We start from the raw sequence: 25,826 nt of genomic DNA, 5'->3' as shown, positions 1-25,826 counted from the left end.
ACACCCATTTATTGTCACAGCCCAAAATAAATGAAATCAAACTCCAACATTAATCTAAGTAGCCCAGGAAAGACTGCCCGGTTACGCTTTACCTCTGAAAAATCCCAAAGACACGTTAGTATCAAGTCAAAATCCAATTCGTTAACACTCCCGCTAACAATACTTGTAATGTAGCTTTTCCTTTCTTCGCCTCAAATGAAATTTACTCGGGTCCCTCCTGTAATGCAAAGCGTATGTTCTCAGCTTCCTCTTTAGATTTTTAAGCGTATATGTTCTATAAAGGTTGGTTAAATAGAATGTTGGAGTTTGATTTCATTTATTTTGGGCTGTGACAACAAATGGGTGTCTTTTTACTTTGCGGCTGGTATAGTGCATGCAGTGTGGACTTTTTTCTTTCTTTCCACGTCCGGATGGTTTGACTACTGATGCATGAAGTGGGTATCACAGATTGGGTGTCTATATAAATTAATACTGGAACTCATTTATATTAATTTGGATATGTTATTAATCTAAATAAGTGAGTTTAAATTTTGAATCTCACTACAACTTTGTGTAAAGTATTATAATTACTAAATGAAGTGTATTCAACTCGTGTATAATGACTCTTGGGTTCTAGATTTACTAAATTAATGGAAGCGATCAGATTCCAGCCCTGAGGAAGTCAAGTGACGAAACACGTGTTGGCTGTAAGGTCGTCATAAAGAACTTGGATACATTTTTTGTTTCTTAATGGATTATTACCTGAATTTAAGGTGATGAAGTGATGGGAATAATTATGTTCAAGCGGAATGGATTGTGGACTTTGATGGAACGACTCTCGGACAGTTAATTTAATTTAATTTATTTGGAAAAGGGATGGACTGATATAATTGGAGTGTATGATTTTGATTTTGATCTATAAGGGTTTATTTTGTGGGGGTTATAGTATTAAACCGGGTTTCTGTAATTTAAGACTACTTGATTAATAGTTAATATTTGTTGTGTATATTAATAGAACCATTATCTCAAGTAAGTATGATTTGTATACAGAAATAAGAGTACTCTATTTGTTCAAAACATTTATAGCATTACACCAGGGATGTATTTAAGAACAACGGGTGCCACGGTTTGTACACATATAGTCTGACTGGTTGCACAGTCAGTATTTGGGGTCAGGGTGTATTTCCCCATAGTAGTACACCGTTGTATGTAGACTAGGTAGTGCAGGAAATATTTGAGTTAATTTTCTTGGTGCACCATTTGCCCTTCTAAATACACCTAGTAGAGTACATTATGTTCACTTTGTACCTGTGTGGAGACTTGAAAATTGTCTTTCACACTAGTTCAGTGGGCAGTTGAGATTATCTTAAACACTGCCTCTGTGGGCACTTGAAAAAGATTAACTTCGCACACCATATCTGTGAAGTTACATTATTCCTATAATCACATTATCTCTGTGGAGACTTGAACACCACTATAATTACACACTATTTATGTGGACACTATCATCACACACGATCTCTAATGACCTCAACGTGATTATCATCACACACTATCTCTGTGGGGACTTGAATAGGAATATTATACACACACTACCTAGGCGGGCACTTGGGTTTTGCTATCATCACACACACTATCTCTGTGGTACATGGACAGGGACATGATGGACATCACACATGATCTCTACAGAGATCTGAACATGGCTTTAATCACACACTATCTCTGTGGGGACTTGAATGCTACTATAATCACACACTATCTCCGTGGGGACTTAAACGCCACTATTATAACAGACCATCGATGTGGGGACTGTAATATTCATATGATCATACAGAATTTCTGTTTGGACTTGAACATCGTTATCTTTACACATTGCCTATTTAGGAACTTGAACATTATTTTTACACACTATCTCAGTGGTCTTGAAAACAGCAATCTTCCCCAGAATCTCTGGAAGAATTGAACATCACTATAGTAACACACTATCTTTGTGGTAATTTGAGCAGCCTTACTTTTACACTCAATATCTGTTTGGACATGAACATTCTTTTGTTCACTGTGTACGTGAATAGAGACTTGAATATCGTCTTTTACACTATTTCATTGGGCAACTGAGATTGTCTTAAACACTATCTCTGTGGGCACTTGAAAAACATTAACTCCACACACCATCTCTGTAAATTTCATCTAATTTCTATAATCACACTGTCACTGTGGGGACTTGAACAGGATTATTATGGCACATCATCTCTGTGGGGATCTAGGCATCATTATAATCCCACACAATCTCTGGTGACCTCAACATGATTATCATCACATACTAACTCTGTGGGGACTTGAATATGGTTATTATTACATGCTATCTCTGTGGAGACTTGAGTATTGCTATCATCACACACTCTCTTTGAGGACCAGGGTATCAGTATCATCACACACACTATCTCTGTGGGGCATGGGCATGATGGACTTCACACATGATCTCTACAGAGATATAAACATGACTATAATCACACACTGTTGGAAAATGGGTTATTGGTAAGGGCAGGTAGGTACCTACACCTAGCAACAAGCCACCAACCTCCACCTAGGTACAGTTAGGTCTCAGTAAATTAATCCCAGCTCAACCCTTGGTAGCTTGGCAACGAGTGTCAAGGCTTAACTTAGGAGACAGTGTGTAAAGCATTCAAATATCACAAAACAGTAATTAAATAAAACACAAGAAACAGTTTAAAAATCCAAAACCAATTTATAAAAATAGTTTATATTTTTATCTTTAAAATGACACAAAAACGAATAAAATTGGTTCAGGGGAACCGGAGATATGAATTTTTAAAGTATTATTATTTTTCTAGCGCTTAGAAACAAAAAGCGCCAATCGGGTCATCTGGTTGCACCAGGACCGGGACAAAGTCAAAGTTTCAGGCCGACCGCGATGGAGCCCTGCTCGGCTACAAGTCGCGGGAGGCCTCGGTTAAAAAGTTACCTTCTGACTTAGTCTTTATTTTGAAGTTTTTCTTTACCGGGACGAACCTGCCAGTTGAATCCGACCTCCTGGAGCCCTTGTCCGGATACGCGATGTGGGTTTCCTCGGTGGTGATTTCTACCTTCGGACTTAGTCGTTTTTTCGAGATGAAAATCTTTCGACCGGGGTAAACCTGGATCTTGATCCGACGTCCGTGGAGCCCTTCTCGGATACGATGGCTGGGAGGTCCCCGTCAACTTTTTACGTTCTGACTTAGTCTCTTTTTCGGATGTTTTTCTTTACCGTGACGAACCACGAAGTCAGGCCGGGTCGCGGTTGAGGCAAGCCGGCTAGAATTTCCGCGGCGGGTCGGTCCCTCTCTGGAGCTTTTTTACAAAAATTCTCAAATCTTTTCCAAACTTCTGGGGCTTCACCCAGATGTTCTTTTAAGGTTCTTTTGGGGTCCACAGCTCACCCCAAGGGTCCAGAAGTTCTGTGATGGTCCTTGGGGGGTGCGGACTTCAACTCCCAGAATGCACCTGGCGCAAACTCCTTTTTGGCCACTGGGCAGTGGTCAACTGGTCTCTTTTTTAGGAGTTGGTCCAGGGGACTCTGGATAGCAATTTTTCACCTGTAGCAAACAGGGAGTCCCTCCTTGAACCAGTTGAAGCCAGGCAAAGTCCTTCTTGTGGTGAAGCCCAAGTGTGCAGCTGGTGCAGTCCTTCTGAGTGCAGGGTCCAGGTGCAGGCCAGGGGTCCAGCAGGGCAGTCCTTCTTCTCCTTAAGTTCCTTCTTCTTGAAAGTTGGCGGGGATCTGAGGTGTGGGGGCAGGTCTGCCAGTTTTATCCTTGCTCCTGGGTGAAAAGCAGGGGGGTCCTGGTCCTCCAATCAGATGCAGGGTCGTCCCCCTGTGATGACCACTTCCTGGGAAGTGTGGCAAAAATCCATCCCAAAAGGCAACAGTCTCTAAAAATCCAACATGGCTGAATCTGATTTTTGGAGGTTACATCTGGCTGAGCCCACCCACTGATGTGGCTAAAAATCATAAACACACCCCTCTCCTGCCCTCTCCTAATCTAATCAAGGGGGCACCTAGTTGTCTGGGGTTGCAGGATGTGGGGGTGTTGCTGGGTGCTCCAGATGTCCTTCTCTGCCTTTGAAGACCAGTTTGGCAGCCCTCCCCCTTCCTGCCTCACCATTTGCTGAGGGGAGATTCTCTCCCCCAAGCACATTCCTTTGTGTGAAGCCAGGCCACTTCACACCTCATCAAGGCAGCCTGGCAGAAGCTGCTGCAGGCTGGCCAATCAGAGCACAGCAGCAAAAACAATGCAGAGCTGAAATTGGCAACTTTTTAGGTAAAGTCTAAACTTTTTACCTGAACAAGTTATATTAAATCCAACAACTGGAAGTTGTGGGATTTATTACAACAATTAATTTGATACCAAATTCTTGGTATGTAACATTTAAGGAGACTTTAAAATTTAAAATAAAGTCTGCCCATTCTAGCCTATGAAGGCCATTTACTTCAATGATGGAAAAACGAATTTGGCTGTTTTTACCTCACCAGGGCTTATAAATCTATTTTTATAAAGTCCCTGCTTATAGTTACATGGCACCCAGCCCTAGGGGCACATAGGGCACACCTTAGGGGTGACTTATATGTAAAAATAAGGTCGTTTAAGACTTTGGAAGTAAATTTAATTCCAAAGTCGAATTTGCATATAACTTTAATTTAAAAGCAGCCAGCAAGGCAGGCTTGCTTTTAAAATGACACTGGGCACCTCAGCAGTGCACCTAGGTGTGCACCACCTATGCTGTGGTCCCTAAACCTACATGCCTTACCATATACTAGGGACTTATAGGTAGGTTAACTTAGCCAATTATAATTAGCCTAATTTGCATATCCATTTTACACAGAGCATTGGCCCTGGGACTAGTAAGCAGTACCCAGGGCACAGCCAAGAGTCAGTAACCACCAGTACCTATCCAAAAAGTGATCAGGCAAAAAAGGAGGACTTTCCTTCACACACTATCTCTGTGGGAACTTGAACACCACTATCATCACACACTATCTATGTGGGGACTTGACCACCACTATATTAACAAACTATCTCTGTAGGGACCTGAACATCATTATAATCACTCACTATCTCTGTGGGGACTTGTGACACCATATTCAATAAACACTATCTCTGTGGGGACTAGAACACCACTATAATCAGACACTATCTCTGTGGGGACTTGTGACACCATATTCATTACACACTATCTCTGTGGGGACTTGAACACTACTATAATCACAGACTATTTCAGTGGGGACTTAAACATGATCATTGTCACATACTTTCTCTGTCTGAACTTCAGCATCCCAATAACAGACCCTGTTTCTACAGAGACATGAATATCGCCATAATAACACAATATCTTTGTGGGGATGTGGCTATAGTTAACTTCAAAAACCGTTTCAGTCAGGACTTGAACATTCCTATATTCATTCACTGTCTCTGTGGGGGCTTCACACTTTACATCTGTAGATACTTTTGACACAGCTATAGACATCATCTCTGTGAGGGCTATAGTTCCAGTGTGATCACATACCACCTCTGAAGGCATCATCAAATAAAATCCTTTTGTTGTGATCTCATACCAACTCTATTGGAATCATCACTCACCAGCTATATGCAGATATTAACATCCCATTCAATACTATTCCTAAGGAGATCTGATCTAATAGCTACTTTGACAAAAATTTAAGTAATTAATCAAACTCTGGGTTCCACTTGACCACATTGCTATATTGTATATGTTTGTTTGTCTTTGTATTAGTTCCCTTAGGGCCAGAAATATGAGAAAAGCAGTTCAGGATTTCCTAATAGCGAATTTTTGTGTTTCACTATTAGGAAATCGCAAACTGCAATGTACTACAGTGTGTTTAACATTGTTTACATTTCCCAAAAGGGTCGCAAGGGAGCTGCCTCATCAATATTCATGAGCCAGGTTGCAATTTGTGACCCACTGGGAATGGCTATAATCACAGGGATGGTGGCCTGTGACTGTTTCTTTAATAAAGCAATTATTTTTGTAATGCACCCCATTTTCTTAAAAGGAAAATGGGATGCATTACAAAAGCAAAAGTAAAAGTAAAACGTTTTTTTTTTTTTTTAAAGTAGGTAGTGGTCCTTGGGACAATATTGATGCCCACATTCACAAAGGGAAAGGGCTCCCTTGGGGACCCCTTCCCATTTGGGAATGGGCTGCCACCTTTTCTATGGAGTCAGTAAAATATAAATGTTTTGCAACCACATTCTGGTGGCAAAACATTCATAAATGCCAGTGCCATTCAGTATTGGGAAGGGGCACCCTAAACACGCCCCTTCCTAATACTGAATCGCAAAAGCAAAATGTGATTCTGTACCAAGTTACCGAGTCCTATTTTGCCTATTTTCCCGGTCGCAAATGGCATGGTGGGATGTTTCTGACCAGAAAAATGCTTTGCATGTCTGGCCCTTATTTTGTAACATTTTGAACACAAAGCAGTTGGTATTGAATACAGTTTTAAGTGGCTTTCTGTAATCATGATCTATTATATTTTCTGACACATTATTAGCATAATCCACCTTTTGTGTGCATTTAAGCAGCAATTCCTATATGAATAGATTATGATGTTCTTGTGTATATTGGTGATAAAATACATATTTAGTCATGCTCCTTTGACTGTATTCAATCACAAATGTTAATTGAGGAGTAGGTCCTCACAAGGCTGGTAGCCAAATGCTGCTAAAAAATAGATTCAGTGGCATAGGTGCATGTAAAAAGAACATACACAAAAGTTTGACAGTCTTGCGACTGTCATGGAGACGGCAATGGTCACCCTGCCCCAATACTGGTGGTCTGACGGCTGTAATATGATGCCTGTAGTTACTTAGATGAAAGACCGCTGTGGTCCTGACAACTCCACCAGCAAATCTAGACCACAGTGTTGGTGAGATAGGCCAATGAGTCTGCCATGGGGCAGACCTCCAGTGCAAACGCCAGACCTGTTACGAGGATGCTTTCCACTGACTTGACTGTGGCGGTCCAACCACCACATCTGAGCTGGCAGAAAGGGAGGCATATAAGGCTGAAACTCACCTGTACTCGGCTTCACACATCCTGTGCCGCCATGGAGTCAATTGTACATGCACTTCAGCTGCTTGTGCTGCTAGATGACAGCCAAAACCGATGCCGTTGCACACACAACTAAAAGTAAGCCAAACACTTACCTGTTACCATCAACTCCAAAGCAAATAGATGCCCCGCCTGGACCTGGCGTTGGGTATGTGTTCCTTGTGCCAAGTATATTTTATGGGCCCCTGTTGGGAGTTGTACTGAATGTATAACCCAATCACACCCCAATGATGCCCTCTTTGGTCAAGTGACTGACATTGCATAGGTGCACTTCTTAATTTTAAGTGTGTGCACACCCAATATTCAGGGATAGTGATGTGTTCATAACATTGTGTCACACAACAACAACTCCTCATCAATATCCCACCTACAAACCTAAGTGACACCCTCATATTATTCACATGCCATGGCCTGTTGTGATATCAAAGATACATTTGTATGCATGTATCATGAAAATGAAATACGCCTCTGCTAAATCTCAGAGTTCTACATATCACCCACAAAACCACTATTTACACAGGAACTGTGGCTTCATATATATCGGGGACAACCAATAGTATAACCAAGTGCCATGCATATGTTGAAAATGTGTAAGTACAAGTCATGAATGCAAATACAGCAGCATCAGCATGGGTTACACATTTAGTTAAAGTAGGTGTACTGTACACACATGAAAGTGGACACATCTCCATTAAAATGTATACAAAGGTATGACAATTGAATACCCCACTTGTGTGGAGAAACAAGTCACTAGCTTGCACACATTAAACAAGTGTCCAACCTACATCACAAGGAGAAAAGGAACCCAATCGATGTTGACTTTGGCCAAGCCAAGATGAAATACTTTCCATATGAATCTTAGCCAATGCAATGTGAGCCTCAATAAGATTACCTCCCACACATCCATTCATTGAACATTTATCCCTGTCCTGGGTGACTCCAGCACTGGTTCCAAGGTCAGATCATACCAATCACATCAAATGGACCATCAATCAGGGTGAAAAAAACCGAGATGTAGTCATATATCCCAAAGTACCTGTGATCATCAAAATGGTAGAAAAGTAATGGGAGGACTAATGAGTAAGTAAACTAGCAATTTTATTTTATTCAAAACAATTTAGAACTGAAGTAAAGTGAAGACCAATAGCCAGACCAAGCAAACAATATGTGGCCCAGCACATTGCTGTGCCACCAAACTTGCCTCTCATAACACTGCCATGGAAACCTCACCAGGAAGGGGCGTCTAGTGGGCAGGCCAGACATCTCAATGATATCCTTTGGAAGGGGTGAAGTTGGTTTTGGGATGGGTTGGGTTTCTTTTGGGAGGGGTGGGCCTGACTTGAGAGGGGTTTCCTTTTCAGTTTCCTAGGGGTATGGCTGGGTTCAGTGGAGGGGTGTGATGGGGATGTTCTGGGTATGCTGGGAGTGGGGGATGTGTCTGTTGGTATGAGTGTGGTGTCTGAGGTATGGTGGGAATGGTGGATGTGTCTGTTGTTGTGGTTGTGGTGTCTGGGGGTATGGTGGGAGGGGTGGATGTGTCTATTGGTGTGGTGTCTTGGGGGATGGTGGGAGCGGTGCCTGGGTATGTGTCCGTGGTGTCTGGGGATATGGTGGGTGAGTCTTTGGGTGTGGTATCTGGGGGTAAGGAGGGGTGGTTGTGAGTGGGGTGAGTGTCTGGTAAATCATTGAGTGTTTGTGTGTTTTGTGGTGTTTCTGTTTACGTGTGCTGCTTGGGGCTGTTGAGGTGTGTGCGTGCTTACGTGTGAGTGTGCTTGGGACAGGTATGAGAGTAGGGAAATTGGATGGGGAAGAGGCAGTTGGTACGGTGGAAGTATGGAATGGGTGGAAGGCTGCCATAAGGTTGGAGGCCACAGCCTGAAAAGATCTCTGTAGAGCAGACATAGAACTGTGGATGACTTCAAGGTAGGCCACCATCTGTTGTAGATGGCAGCCCCCACTTGGATGGCATTCAGTAGTGCCGTCTGACTCACAGAGATGTTTCTCAGGAGGTCAATAGCTTCCTCACTCAGGGCAGCATGAGGACCAGGCGCAGGGAGTGAGGTGCCAGGAGTGAAGGAGACGGCTCCCTGCTTGGGAAAGTGGACCCGGCAAACTGAGTGGGGAGCAACAGGGAGAGTGGAGATGGTGGTGGAGGTGGTGGACAAGGATGGTGTAGGACCTGGACCTGTATGTCCTGCCACCACTAGGGAGTGTCCACTGGAGCTGGACTTGGATGATGATGATGATGATGTAGAGTCTATGCCGTCCGTGGCACTTCACTCCACTGTGGGCCACTGGGTTCCTCTGTGTCTGTAGTGTCACGACCTGAGGTACTGTGGCCAGCTGCTTCCCCATAGATGTCGGCCCTGTCTTCTCCACTTGTCTGGGATGATACTGAAATGACATATACAAATAGGGTCATTGCATGTGCCACAACACAATTGGCCAACAGTTTGGATCACAGAACATTACTATAATGTACAGTAGACCTCAGCTACAAGGTCTACCAAAGTGACTCCAACATTTGCAAGGCCACATACATGCATGCTGTATGAACTGTAAACAGTTGCCCACAGTAAAGTCAGAATAACAGACAACTCCAATTGCATTAGTGAAGTTGTGCAATGACAATACCCATGTATAAAGTAGGAGACCTTGTCAGGTTGAATGGTTTGGTTCTTGTAGCACACCTCAGTAACATATTGTCATCAAATAGTATAGCAATGCTAAATGTATTCCTACACTCGGACTTGCAATGAACAAATGTTCATATACCTAATACCACATCATGATGAAATGATGCTCAACTAATTCAGCTATGTTGCAGCAAGATGTACAGTAGCCGAAAGAAGGTGACATGAAAAGTGTACTAATGTAGCTTCACTGTATAAAACATGTTACACAGAAAAGTACACTGGAGACAATCTGCTCAAAATGTCTGGGAGATTTGTCTACAAATATCCACAGCACAATGAATCAGCTAGGCCTAGGCAAATCACCAGTTGCGATTGGTACTGGTCACAACACCATTCGAACATTGCATGTCACTCCCTGATTCATATCAACAGTCAGTTAATGAACCTTCACCAATAAACATGTGCAAATCACTAAGCTTAATATTCCACATTAATGGCTGATTGTGAATAATTACTGCAGGTCTACCTTCCATGTCCTTCATTGCTTCATAATTGGAAATGACAAATAATATTGAGTAATGGATTAGGGTATGTGTGATCCACCAACCAATGTTTACACACCCCTGACTGTGGTAACACATGAACTGTATACCCATCATATACAAATCATTCCCAATATATTTTTGCATACACACATATGTGATGGACTGAGGCATCATCCAATGAAGACAGGTTGATCATGTGTGAAACAGTATTGTAAATCATATTACAAAAGTGAAAGGTACACATGCCAACATGTAGACACAAATAGTGTTGGCAACAGTGAAGTTAGCCAACTCATGTAACTGTACATTACCCATTTACCAAGAGAAAATATTGCTCAGTGACTGCACCCACAGTAGTGAGGTACCAGCACTCATGACACACTGAAGACAAGTGGCCTGGTGGGTACAAATGTCATCCACAACATCAAACAACATGAGCTGACTGATCACTGTACTCAGCCATGTGTCTGCTCAAGAGAGCATATTGGTAGTGGACTGGACTATGTTGTGTACCTGGTCATTTGGATAGTAGGCAATGTACATCATCATGCACCTATTACCAGACCTACACAAACAGTAACTCGTCTTGTGCATCACACATGGGCCACCTCCAATAGTAAGGGGGAAATGGTTGCTTCTAACACATAAAGGTGGAAATGTAACATGTATGAATCTGCCTAGGACTCACCCCCTTGTAGCAGTCGTGATTCCCTCAACCACCCATCAAGCTCTGGATAGGCCACTGCCAGTATGTGGGTCATTAGAGGGGTCAGGGTTCAGTGTGCTCCCTGTTCATGTTGGAAGGACAGTCCCATTTGGACCTCTGTGATCTTCTGGGCCCAATGTCTCAGGTCCTCCCTCCTTTTCTGAAAATGGACACTGAGTCAGGGATAGATCCCCAGGGTCCACACCTTCCAGGGGATAGCTCTCCAAATGGCTTCCTTCTGATGAGCGTTAACCTGTATGGATACATTAGACGAATGAAGAGCTCATCAATGCATAATTTAGGATATCTGTTTGGTCCACTCACATTTTCTACACACGTAGTAGAAGCATTTTTTAATTGTTAACACACTACATATGGAAATTTCACATGTTGATAAGTACACGGATATACAGTCACACTTTTGTTGTCCTCTGGTGACTATCCACACCCCTGGTCATGACCTACACTGACTAAGCAAGCCCACTAACATCATGTAGCCCAGGGCCAAACACCATGTATTGTGACATGAGCCACTATGAAACACAACACACCATTGTGACCTTCTGAAGGGTAAACTACTTGTGCATGACTGTATAGATACCTTTACATCCAGGCACATTGACTTGTTGCAGATAGTCCATACATGCTACTATCATGGTATAGACTACACCCTAAGACTTAGATGACAATGAAAGGCCTGGCATGTGTGTTAGTGACCTCTCTGGATATGTGGACTACTAAATAGAATCCCATGCTACATATTAATGAGTTTGCGTGGCATATCCTGTATCACAGGGCACACCTTTCACAGTATGTGGCACTCTTACAGAGATGACATTCAACCTACCAAAGTATGTTTGGTCTGATTGATTGAATGTAACAAAGCTAGTGATTCAAATGTGATGATCTCTCCAGAATTAGACAACTATCTGCACTGTATGCTTGTCACTTGTGCAATAGACAGGTACAGTGCAAACATGACTTAGGGAAAAGTCACAACAGACCTGTGGGAGTAAGAGGCCTGTCAGTAGTTAATGGAACACTTTGACAATGTGGATCAATGGAAAGATGTAGCAGGTCAGGGGGTAGCCTCAGTCACCATTCGAAATGTAGTCAGTGTAAACACATTCAGGCCTACTATTGGTTCAGAAGACTCATTTTTTTAACATTGAAGGATCTGCAGGTCTGCAGGGAGTTTACCATCTGCATCAGTTGCATTGCCACAGTAACTTTGCCCCAGCCTGGGCTATGGCCCTGTTTTGCTTTACTGCTGACCGAGCCAAAATACACACACTGAAAAAAGTCAAAAAGAATCTCTGGAATGCGCTTCTTAGTCTAAAAAATACATTTATTAGATCACTTCGCAAGGCTTGTGAAGGACAGTCAGACCAACCAAAAGTGTACCTTTAAAATGGGCAACATTAAAGTGAGAACATGTACAAAGAATCTTCAATCTATAAACAGCAAATATATACATGCAAAGATACAAATACCTATATTGATGTATATAGTCATACACAATACAAAGCAAATAATCAGTATAAATTAATCATAATGCGGCACAGTTGCTCCTTCATCTTTCTCCTGCCAGCAAGTTGTTGACCCAGGTTCGACTGCAACGAGAAAGAGAAATCTACCCCAAGCATTAGACGTCTCAATCCTGATTGAGGTCTCTGAATCTTCCACTGGGTCTCTTATATACCTTATGCAAGCCAGGAAGGAGATTTCTAGAAAACCCCTTCTGCTTGGTGAAAAGTGTTAAAAAATGCTGGCTACTTTAAGTCAGCATTGAAAGCAACGCATTGGAAATGGCCAAGTTCCGAAGGTGTCCCTCCCAAAACGAAACCGTTCCCTGATGTACCATAGCCCTTTGGTGAGAAAGAACACACAGACATGCAGAATAGAAAACACGTTGCATAACATGTTTTGTACAGAAAAATACTTGCACCTTTAACATGGCGGTGAAGCTAAGGCTAAGCTGAATACAAAATGGAGTCTGTAACTTGTGACCACTAATGTGACGGTGGACAGCTAAGCCAAGTGCAAGTGGTGCGACACAGAGTCAGTGGTCAAAACACAAATATCACTACACTTCGCCCTGTGACCAATGGCTGGTATACACCATAGGTTTAAAATCAACTTGTTTTGTTTTACACATTGCATGCAAATTAGGAATACATTGTACAGAGCAGCATAATGGTATAATAAGAGCTAATACCTCAAAAGTTCCACCCAAAACTTTGGGTTATTGTCCAAAGTCAGGTAACCACTGAAACAACCAGTCCCACCATTCCTGATCCATATCTTGTTTTACCCCTTTCACTAATATATGTAGTGTATCAATGTGGGCCTGGATAGATTTATAGTGGTCTGAAAGGTTAAAACAACACATGCCTTCAAATTCAGTGCATCAGTGATTGTGTTTTAGCAACATGGCAGCCCCGTTTTGTAATGCAGCTTTTCTAGTACAACGCACATCTAATAAAAATTCAGATAAAACAGTAGAAGTATGGTTAATGTTTTTAACCATTAGACATGCTAACTTATTGATTATTCTGGTATTATATACAGCTTAACTAGGCATGCCTACCATAGAAAGATTTAAGCTTAGATACTCTGATTGGGATAATAGTTGAATATCTGAATCACAATCTTCACTTAATTGCATAGTGTCTCCAGGATAACGAGTATGTATAGAGTTAGATGGAGACATCATGAGTCCTAAGTGTGTAAAAGTACACGATCTGCCTATTAGCTGGGATGTAGGTAAAAGTGAGGTTCCCACACGAGAACAGCCAGATAACTGGAAATTTAACATGTTTAATGTGACTAGCGGCAGTCATTAGATGATGACAAGCCATGTGATCTGACATAGTTTTACAAAAAACTTTGGTAAAAGCACAAAACTCTGTGTTCCCATGGTATGTTTAGAGAAGTTGATGTTTTCTTTTCTATATTGAATTGAATGCATTTTCCAATGTCACGAGAATTTCAGGACATGTTGTAACACACGTCACTGGTAGTAATGTATGTAATTATATGAGTGAGATTGTCCCACTTCTCATCAATTGTCTTCTGACAGTCCCTGCAATACTCATAGGGACTGAAGTGGGTTTCCGCACCATGTTCTTGCACAACTTTATCCTGGTGAGTTGCATTGAAAATTTCTAACAAAATGCTTGTTGGTGTTGGTATGGTGATTAAACACGTTGACAAAACACCCAAAGTGCTACTCATGGCGCCCATGCAGAAGTCAGATCTGTTGAGCACGGTCTGCGCCAGATGAATCCAAATATTGTCATTCAGATGCAGCAGAGGTGTTGTATGATGTGATTGATTAATCAGGTTCAGGTTGTGGGTGCACATGCCTAAAAGAAGACTACACGGCACACTCATGGCAAAGGCAAGCTGTGGTATGATCTGTAAAAGAAACAAGTATGATCATTCTCGTATATAACTTTTATCAGCTGGAATATGTTCCCATATTTCCTTTCCTGGTTTCATGATCAGCAGGACATTATGGGGCCTTTTGCTATAATTTCTGGTGGTTCTGGAGGGCCATTTGGGGATTCCACCCACACTTTAGCACCAGGGTTTTTGTCACCTGAACCAAAACCTCCCTCCCCACGTACAGTAAGAAGGACTGGGGTAGTCACCTTCCTCACCAATCCTCCATACACCGGAATTATGACAAATTGGGCAATTCGGTCTCCGATTTGTATGAATGAATCAGCCTCTCCACTATTCAACAGAATAGCTTTGATTTCTCCTTGGTAATCTGCATCAATCACTCCCCCTAAAATCTCAATACCTTTGAGGGCTAACCCAGATCTGGGAGCAATCAATCCAAAATGCTCTGGGGGAATTTGTATTCTAACACCGGTTTCACACAGTGCCATGTCTCATGGTTCCAGTCTGTAAGTTTGGAAATAAGTCAAGAACTGCAGATTCAGATGTGGCTCTGCAAGGAGCTAAGGCTCCAGGTTTTATTTCCCAGTACTTGATGGTATTGGTAGCTACATGTGGTTGTACTTGCAGAGCTGAAGTTAACATTCATTAACAGCATTAACAGCATTTGTTAATGGTCTGTTGTCAAGAATCTGGAGGGCTTCATTTAAATGCTCTCCCCAGTTTTTCAAAGCCCCATCAGATAATTTTCGCAATTGGGCTTTCAGTAAGTCATTCACTCTCTCAATCAGTCCTGAGGCTTGTGGATAGTAAGAGATATGATAAATTCACTCAATATTGTGCTGAGAACAGTAATCCTGCAAAAAATTTGTCTTTGAAGTGTGACCCATTGACACTGTGGATCTGGAGTCCATAGTACTCCATAGTATAACATTAACAAGTCCAAAGTTCTGATAGTGTTGTGCTGAGTGGCACATTTGTAAGGGACGGCAATCAGGTACCCAGAGTATGGGGCATATTTCTACTCTGTTTGCGCTAAATTTGCTTCAAAAATGTTGGCGCAAATTTGGTGCAAACCTAACACCATATTTATACTATGACGCCCGACCCCGCGAACGTCAAAATTCCTCCGTGGTCATCATTTTCTAAATGCGTGAAACCACCTTGTGTTAATGACATGCAAGGTAGGCGTTCCAGTCCAAAAATGGACTTTAAGGCCTGTGCGCCTTTTTTATACTCCTGCGTCATTTTGATGCACAGGAGGGGGCGGGCTTTAAAAAATGGCGCACAGTCTGATGTGCATCATTTTTTTAAAGCCTGGGTGAGGGCAGACGTTAAGGGGCCTGTGCCCCCCCCTACATGGTCTCTGACCATGGAAGCAGTCCACAGGTGCCCTTCCTTGCCCCCAGGGACACCCCCTGCCACCCTCACCCACCCCTGGAGGACACCCATGGATGGGGGGGACCCATCCCATCTAAGTAGAGGTAAGTATATATTTTTTATTTTGTAAAGTGGCACAGGGGGGCCTAACTTGGGCCCCCCTACATGCCACTGTGCCCAATGGCCATGCCCAGGGGACAGATGTCCCCTGGGCATGGCCATTGGGCAAGGGGGCATGACTCCTGTCTTTGCTAAGATAGGAGTCATTTCAGCGAGGGTTGTGCATAAAAAAATGGCGCAAGTTCGGTTAGAGCCATGATTTGTTACTCTAACCTGACTTGCACCATTTTTTGACGCACAACCCCCATTTTTCCCTATGCCAGCGCTGCCTGTTTTTTTTACTCTGACCAGCCCGCAGCACCGGCTAACATGAATCCATAAATAAGGTGCTCGCCTGGTGCGTTGGAATGACGTTAGCCGGCGGTAAATTTTTTTTACGCAAACCAGCACCATTACTGGTTTGTGTCAAAAAGTATAAATATGGGCCTAAGTGTCCATTACGGTGCAGGCGTATTGACACCCAGGACTAATCGGTAATGGTCCAATGTAATCAATTTGCCATATCTGTCCTGGTAACTTTCCTCTCCCCTATTGACCTTTGACTGTTTGCGGGACAGATCTCTGTTGAGTGTGCTGACAAATAGGACATTGCAAAATCACAGTTTTTATCAAATCTAGGGGAACGTGCATCCCTCTAATCTCTGCCCACCTGTAAGTGGCTTTTTCTCCCAGACGCCTACATTTTTGGTGCGCCCATTTAGCCATCCCAACCAAGTTAGAATCCTGTGTTGCCACTTCTGTATCTGGGATTTTGGCTTTGTCATCTGCAAAGGAGTTGAACCAGCGTTCTAATGAGTCAATGGGACAATGAACATCCATGGTAAACTGTAAGTGTACTTTGTTCTAGAATTTCCCAAATTTCTTTCCACAACTCTTTGCCCCTCACCTCCTTTGAGTAGATAAACCATTTATGTGCATGCCCTGTGGGAACCAAGTGGCTAACCCGTTGGCAGTGGACCAAGAATTGGAGTGAATATGAAAAGTTCCAGGCAGTTCTTGCTTTAGAGCCTGATATACAGTGTACAACGCTGCATTTTGGCTACTTTTTCCCTCTCCTGTAGTGGTGAACAAGTTTTTGGTAACTCGATTATAAGACACCACTTTCCAATGTCTTTTGGTACCCACATCCTAATGAGACTACTAGATTTTTTGGCGGCAAGATCGTTCACAGTGTGGGGGACTAAGTCTAACCCACGGCGAAGGACCCTTGTCACCCCAAATCCGGGTTGAGCTCTGGCTAACTAGCAGTGCCTTATCCCTCCCAAAGGGAAGAGATAATTGGGCAGCCAAGCGCATGACATTTTAGTGCTTCCCAGGGAAGTCGTGGTCACTCAGGTCCCAACCAGTTCTCTCATACACAGTGTGGTCTCATATATAAATGACAAAGGCAGTTTGAGTTTTAAAGATTAGTTTAATAAAACGACTGCATTTTAGATAACAAGCTGTGAGCCGCAATAACCAGAACCATACAACACAGTAGGATTGAAATAGTAAAGAGGAGAGTGAAACATAAGAATAACGCTACCATAGTGCAACTAGATTACGTTCTCTCTTCTAAGTTCTATTTTGAGTACAGCATTTAAAGCTCTAAGCCTGCCTTTCAGGTTCCCCTGGGAGGACATCAACCCTCATACCTGAGCAAAGGCCTGTGATCGGGATCAGCATCTGCAACAGGGCAGTCAGCGTCTAGTTTTGGGTTCCTGGTCGGAATCTCCCTCTTACGTGTACCAGGACTAGGAAGTGTTTTTATAACTAACACGCTGGTGTTCTAAGAAACGTCCCTATGTAAGAATGTGCACTTTCTACGAACCCTAAAGACTAAACTTCTACCACGTCTATCGGCAATGTACCAGACTGTATCCTTGACTGAAGCACAGAGTAAGCAAGAATGTATTGTTTGAGAAATTCAGTGCTGAAGTAAGCTAAACAGTGTGATAGAAGAAAGTAAAACAAGACCGTGAAACTGGTTATTGAAAAATAACAGTGCGAGGCTAAACAAAAAGCATCTAGAACAAAGTGCACAGAGGTCTAATACTTTAAGCAAACACGCAGAAAGCTACATTAAAAATGGCTACACTACACCTCCTGCACCATCTCCTTATTCTATACAGGGGCTTGTGACACCTGTTCATGTAGGGCTGCAGTACCTGCCGGTCCTACTCGAGTCCTGTCCTGTATGTACCATTTCCAGCATATGATACTAGCCTCTTGTGCATGTCCCGTACAGTGAGATTTAGGTGAACTCACCACCCACTGCATGATGCGTATTTCAGGTCTTAGAATTACATTATAGCCCAGTGTTCTTTGCTCAGTATCCACTAGAGCCCAATACCAGGCAAAAAGCTGTTTTTCAAAAGCAGTGTAGCGCTCCCCAGAGTCAGGTAGTTTTCTAGTCCAGAACCTCAGGGGCACACTCGCCCTTCCTTGTTTTTGCCACATACTCCAATTTGCATATTGTCCCTGAACAGTTACATCTAACTCAACGTCTCCCTCCTGCACTTGCCACAAGTCTAAAGCCTGTTGAATTGCTTCTTTTGCCAGATCAAAAGCACACTGCTGCTCTTCACCCCATTCAAACTCATATTTCTTCCTTGTCACTTTTTACAGAGGGGCCACAATATGACTAAAATTAGGGATGTGCTGTCTCCAAAAACCAAACAATCCAATAAATCTCTGTGTCTCCTGCTTAGTGCGGGGTGTGGCAAACTCGAGAATCTTTTGCTTCTCTTGCGGTAACACCTCTCTATGTCCCCGATTCCACGGAATGCCTAGAAACTTCATATTGTGAGATGGTCCTTGTGCCTTATCTGTATTAATTATTCACCCCTTACTCTGCAAGAGTTCCACTACTCTCTCCAACTGAATCTGCACCTGTTCTTCTGTCTCTCCCTGAATCATCACATCATCAATGTAATGGGTCAATTGCACACTTGGAATGACAGATACTTCATCCAGGTGCGCTGACACCAGCCGGTGACAGATAGTAGGACTATTGTGGCAAAGATAATATGCAAAACTGTCTTCCACCGTGTGAAAATAATAATTGTTCCTGACATTCTGGCACCAAGGGTATGGAGAAGAACGCATTGGTGATATCAGTGGTGGCATACCATGTCCCTTTATGTTTCTGTATGCGTTCAATCAAAGTGATAGTATCTAGGACCGCAGCTGTCAAAGGGGGGGTGTATGTTTTTTCAGCTTGCGGTAATCAATTGTCGTTCTGTACCGTTCATCAGGCTGTTTAACCGGCCAGAGGAGATTGTTCCATTCAGTAGTAGTTGGAGCTATCACCCCAGCCTCACTCATGTCTTTTATGGTTTCATATTTTCATCATGCTCTCCTGGAATACGGTACTGTTTCAAATGATTTACTTTAGTTGCTAGGGGCACCTTCACTGGGGGAAGTTTTAAATGACACACTCTCATGGTTGCCACTGTAATGTATCTTTTTGTTCAAAATTGATAACAACCATCATCCAGATACAAAGTAATTCCTTTCAAAATGTCAATTCCCAGTATGTATTCTAAAAGAGGCACAATCAACACAGTATATTCCCTTTTTGGTGTTCTACCTATTTTCATTTGTACTGTAGTTTGCACAGCGGGGGGTCTGCCTTCCCCCCAACCCTGTGATGGTAAAATGCAGTCCATTAAACTTCCAAGGGTTTCCATAAATCAAAGAGGCCTCTGACCCAGTGTCAACTAAGGCTTGAACTTTGTGCACATTTTTGTATTTCCAATGTACTTCTAAATGAACATGAAGTTTGTTATCTTGACGAGCCCAACTTTGTACTGGAGCTTGGCCAGTTTCCTAGTCTGATTTAAACCTGTCAACTTTTGCCCAAGTGAGGTCTGGATATGTGCTTTCATATTTGCGAGCAGGCACTGTCCAGGTTTTCCTCCCTCTTTCATGAGGAATCATTTCTCTCCCTTTGTTTTCCTTACCCTGACAACTGTGACTGGCTCTGCATTCCACCCTTGTTATCTTGCTTGTTTACCTTTCTGCTGCCTTCCTTATGATCCAAACCCCTTTTACGGTACATCTCCCACAAGCTTTTAGTATCTATCCAATCAATCTGTTCTTTGCTGACACCATGTTTTAGTAACGCTGTAAACATGTCTCTCCTGGACACTGTATTGTTATCTGTGGGACCCTCAGATCTTGAAGATCTCTTAGCTTTATCCCATTGTCCTAAATCCCCTAACTCTCTGACAGCCTCTAGCACATCTTTTAAAGCCTGCCCTGTCTGATTAATTAGGAGAGTCATGATTACTTGTTTGTAGGCTGGCAGAGCAAGGCGAATAATTCTGTTACACACTGAGAAAGGAAGTGGTCCATCTAACAGGTGGTGTGCATTGTTCAGGAAAACAGCAGTTTTTATACTTTCCTCTTTAAGTCTCTCCACTGCATCTCTTAAGGTCTACTAGGGCTTATCATTTGGGGGCCAATCTGATTCTGTAGGGTGTTGCCGATTGCACCCCTCAGAGACTAACTGCAGCAGGGTAATTTGGTGTGGACCCTGAAAACTTCTAAACTGTTCCTGTATGAGGGGGTCTGTGCTTAGAGTGTAGAGTTTAGAAGAGTCCCCTATATCAAGCATCATGCCCGAAGCGCCACATTCGAACAATCACACCATCCAGGTAAGTACTGACTCTCCTGCCCGTTGCTTAAATCTATCTATGATATCATTGACTTTTTGTTGTGTGTAATCTTCTAAGGAATTCATTCCAATCCCTGCAGGATTTTGTGGTGTGTGCTGCAATTTTTGTCTAAATATTGGCTGTGCACATACTACATTCTGCTCCTCTAGGTCCCACTGTCCCCCACCTTTTATACTCTCCTCATCACTAAAGTTTGAAAGATCAGCGCTGGTCCAAAGGTTAGTATCCTAAGACTAATCTGGACACCAGTCCAAACCAGCATTAAACAATGACTAAATGAACCTTTTTCTGATTTAACCTTCCTCTACGTTTACTATATTTGTTTTGAGCTACTTTGATTGCAGCACGTTCTGCGATGGTTTGATACATGTCTGCCTTATCTTACAATAATTTATTCTGGCAAGACAACATAGTTGCAGTATATTTTAAAACAACAAGTTGTTTTTCTAACTGTTCTTTCACTCTTTCTAACTGTTTACATTTTTCATGCATTTTTCTGTAGGCAAACAAATGTATCCACCCCTGTCTGCCAAGAACTGAAAGATCATTCCCTTCAGTCGGTACTTTTCTTAAGCAAGACAAAATATCTGCTAGTTCTGCTTCATTTACACATTCATTCCAATTCTCCGATGAACCATCCACATGTGAAAATTCATTAGCTAATACATCATAGAGTGCCTGGTACCATCTAGGAATTTGAAAAACACTCTGTTTACACACGTTTTTAGAAGCATATGCTTTAATTTTGTTGATAAAAATATTTTCACTTTTAAATGTAGACTTTAAACTTATAACACCTTCCTTGCTTTACTGCTGACTGAGCCAAAATACACACACTGAAACGACTAAAAAAGAATCTCTGGAATGCGCTTCTTAGTCTAAGAAAGACATTTATTAAATCACTTTGCAAGGCTAGTGAAGGATGGTCAGTTCAACCGAAAGTGTACCTTTAAAATGTGCAACAATAAAGTGAGAACATGTACAAAGAATCTTCAATCTATAAACAGCAAATACATACATGCAAAGATACAAATACCTATATTGATATATACATATAGTCATACACAATGGAAAGCAAATAATTAGTAAAAATTCATCACCATGGGGCACAGTTGCTCTTTCATCTTTCTCCTGTCAGCAAGTCGTCGACCCACGTTCGACTGCAACGAGAAAGAGAGATCTAACCTGACTGGAAATGTCAGGCATTCAATGTCTCAAACCTGATTGAGGTCTCTGAATCTCCCACTGTCAACCTGGGTCTCATACATACTTTAAACAAGCCAGAAATGAGACTTTAGGAAAACCCCTCCTGCTCCTTGAAAAGTGTTAAAAAATGCAGACTACTTTAGGTCAGTTTTGAAAGAAACACGTTGGAAATGGCCAAGTTCCCAAGGTGTCCCTCCCAAAACTAATGTTTTGTCACATTACTTTTGTCTTACTCATCATATATGTTGCTCTGCATACCGTGACTGATGCACCTACTTGTTTGATTCCACACATGGGTGCCCTGGGAGAGGGAGGAGACAACAACCTCCAGTGTACCATCCATTTCCAGACCTTCAGACCATGGAAGAAAGGGATGTAATTAAGCAGTTTCATTTGAATAGGCAAACTATACCAGATCTATGTTGTCAGTTGGAGCCAGATCGTATGCCTCAAAACACTAATCCAACATGTATACCACCCATTGTGAGACTCATGGCAGTATTACACATGGTCCTTTCAATATACAGTAGCATATCACAACCTATTTTCAGTGCTGTTTTAAAAGATGTGCCATCAGCAATGATGAAACACATTGACAGCTATGTGAGGATTTAGCCAATGAGAAGGTTGACTTCTATGCATTTGGTCACCTCCCACATGTGGTGGGAGCCATTGATGACACCCATAATGCATTAGTGCCATCGCATGCCAGTGAACAAGTCCATCAAAAAAGGAAGCACTTCCATTCTATCAATGTGAAAGTTGTCTGCTTACCAGATTTGTACATTTCAAATATCTTTGCCCTTTTTCCAGGTTCAGTCCATGATTCCTTTGTAATACGAAACAGCACCCTTACCCCAGCTAATGTCACAACTGGAACTACAGAGGGTCTGGCTTGTTGATAAGTAATATCTGTCCTAACTTTGTTTGTGTGTACAATGTCAGGTGCTATAATTAGGAAGTGTATGACTCATTGTAGCACCTATGTCTCATTACAAAACAGGAGACTCGGTCCTTGGTTGTAAACACTGCTGAGGAATCCAACAATGCCAGGGGAAATCTGCTTCAGTGAGGCCTATGGAAGAACACGGGCCAGTTGAGTGAGCTTTGAGGCTCCTGAAGGCCAAATTTTGCTGTCTGAACACCAACGGGGAAGCCCGCTGTACTCACCTGGGAAAGTGTGTCAAATCACCGTGGCCTGCTGCATGCTCCATAACTTTGCCCTGCGAAGAAACATCCCTTACATCACAGAGAAGGGAGAGCCTGAAGTGCCACCAGGTGAGGATCCTGTGATGCCAAATGATGATGATAGTGGTGAAGAGGAAGGAGCTAATTTGCGACAAGACCTCATTGACAGCTTCTTCTCTTGAGTATATGTCATGAGATGTCATGACTTTGACTGTACAATTAACTCTTGTTGTGATGATGTACGGAGTACATTTTTTAAAAGAGTTAGGAGGCTGAAGCTTTGGCAAAATCTGGCAAAGTGTGTTTGGTGAGGATTCTTTTGATACATTCACATTTAGTAAATGTTGCTTTGTTTACGTCAGACTTTTGTCATGGACTGCGTTCTCCAGAGGTTTGCTAAGTGAAGTGTGTCATATGTATGGTTTCATAACTATACTCTTTGTTTTTGTGTTTGTTTAGGTACCTTCACAATGGCATCTTCATTTGAACATTTCAGAGCTGTGACATTGGCAGCTATATGATGCTGTTGGGACATGCAAAGTGGACATGGATTGTGCATGGGAATGTAATTCACAGACTTTGGGTGTACAAGACCTGTACTAAGACAGCTTGCACAGTGATAGGATGGAAATTAAGGAGACTACTTTGGGCTTGTTCCTTGTCATGTGGTGGCCATGATGCATTATGTGTGTCATCTTGTGTTCAGACCATATGTAGTTGTAGGCTTAATCCATGTTAGTTTTACTCCACATTGTCTAAACACTCTTTTTGTACGAACTGTATGTAGCTGTTGATGTGTTTCATTGTTTCACTGGAAATGAGCGAGAATAAGGGACAGTGATTAACTCCTTCACCCTTATGCCTTCTTACTCACTTGCTTTCTTTTACTCACGCTCACTTGCATTCACTTTGTCACTCATTCTGTTACTGTAATGTAGTCTCACTTACTCATTCCCACCCACTTACAGTAACCATCACTGTCCCTTATTCCCACTCATTCCCAGTGTCACTCATACTAGAACACAAAGAAAAACACAAACATGCAACATTTCAGAGCTTTTTTTATTTACCTAACTTCAGCTGGCTGTGCTGTCTGCTTCATCTGCTGGTGGAGAGTAGACCCTTATGAAGGCAAACAGCTTCATTCAGCCACGAGAACTGAAACAGTACATTGAAAGCTAGAGTATGCACAATGATGCATAGGCAGTAGCTTTCATTTTGTATCCTTTTCACCTCACCCTCGCCCATCTTGTTACAGGATGGGGTTGGGTCACTAAAGCTCCAGACACCACCCTATCTTGTTACGAGATAGAAGCGAGTGAGGCGACAGATTGATTGAGGGGTAACCCTAGGCACTGCATGGCTTAAGCCTAAAGTGCTTAGGGCTACATGTACAAGTGATGCTGCAGTATATTACTTATGGAGGGGCCTTATGACATGAAGGCACCCAAGGTGAGAGAAGAAATGTGGACAGACCTGATCAATCTCTCTGATGGTTGGTGCAGATGTTCCAGTGTAACTTCACTAGACATCAGGCAACTTTACTTCCTCAGGCTACAGTGAAGGTCACCATTCTTTCTATGATACCATTAGTCAATAAAAGGTATGTATTCATTACTTTTATGGTAAAAAAGGAGGATTGAGCCCAGACCCGTAAGGGTGTGCCACCAGTAAAATATGTGTCATTGTGTCACATTACCACTTCATTCTCCTCAGGGGTGCATTTGCTGGTGCTCATCTGCAGTTAGGCTGCAAAGATTGCAAAGGAGGTGGTAGAATGGTGTTAATGTTAGGTGGATTGTTGTGGGGAACAGTGTGTTAAGAGCTCCAGTGCTAATCACCTAAGCCAATGCTACTTAACCTACACATTTTTAAATGCTTAATTTACCACATGTGTTTTTAAAAATTACTCCCCATACTAACCCAGCAATGTTTTATTAACTCCTTTGCTGCAAAGCCTTCTCACCACCCTGTGCTGAGACTTTTTTTGGCTATTTGTAATAGTTCATGCTTAGGCCCCCATAACATTTTGTCCAAATAAGCTATCCACACCACATTTGCGTTCTTTTTTTTCCAACATCCTGGGGATTATAAAGGTGCCCAGAGTTTGTGGGTTTCCCTGAAGGAGACCAAGAAATTAGCCAAAATACAGCGAAAATGTAGTTTTTTTAAACAAATAGGAAAAAAGGGTTGCAGACGAAGGCTTGTGTTTTTTCCCTAAAAATGGCATCCACAAAGCTTTTGTGGTGCTCAAATCACCAGCTTCCCAGCTTTGAGGAACAGGCAGACTTGAATCAGAAAACCACATTTTTCAACACAATTTTTGCATTTTACTGGGACATACCCCATGTTTACTATTTTTTGTGCTTTTAGCCTCCTTCCAGTTAGTGACAGAAATGGGTGTGAAACCAATGCTGGATCCTGGAAGGCTAAACAATTCTGAAAAGTAGACAAAATTCTGAATTCAGCAGGGGTCATTTGTGTAGATCCTACAAGGTTTTCCTACAGAAAAATAACAGCTAAAATAAAAAGAATATTGAAATTGAGGTGGAAAAAACAGCCATTTCTCTCCACGTTTTACTCTGTAACGTTTTCCTGCGATGTCATATTTTTGAAAGCAATATACCATTACGTCTACTGGACTCTTCTGGTTGTGGGGATATAGAGGGCTTGTAGGTTCGCCTCGCAATGGGTTTTCATTCTATACCTGGTATACAGCAATTCAGTAGATGAAATATAAAGAGTGAAAAATAGGTATCAAGAAAACCTTTGTATTTCTGAAATGGGTACAAGCTAAGGTGTTGAGAAGCAGTGGTTCTTTGAACATCTCTGAACTCTGGGGTCCCCATACTAGCATGTGAATTACAGG

Source organism: Pleurodeles waltl, chromosome 3_1, assembly GCF_031143425.1.
Source record: "Pleurodeles waltl isolate 20211129_DDA chromosome 3_1, aPleWal1.hap1.20221129, whole genome shotgun sequence".
Taxonomy (NCBI): domain Eukaryota; kingdom Metazoa; phylum Chordata; class Amphibia; order Caudata; family Salamandridae; genus Pleurodeles; species Pleurodeles waltl.
This window is presented reverse-complemented; position numbering follows the sequence as displayed.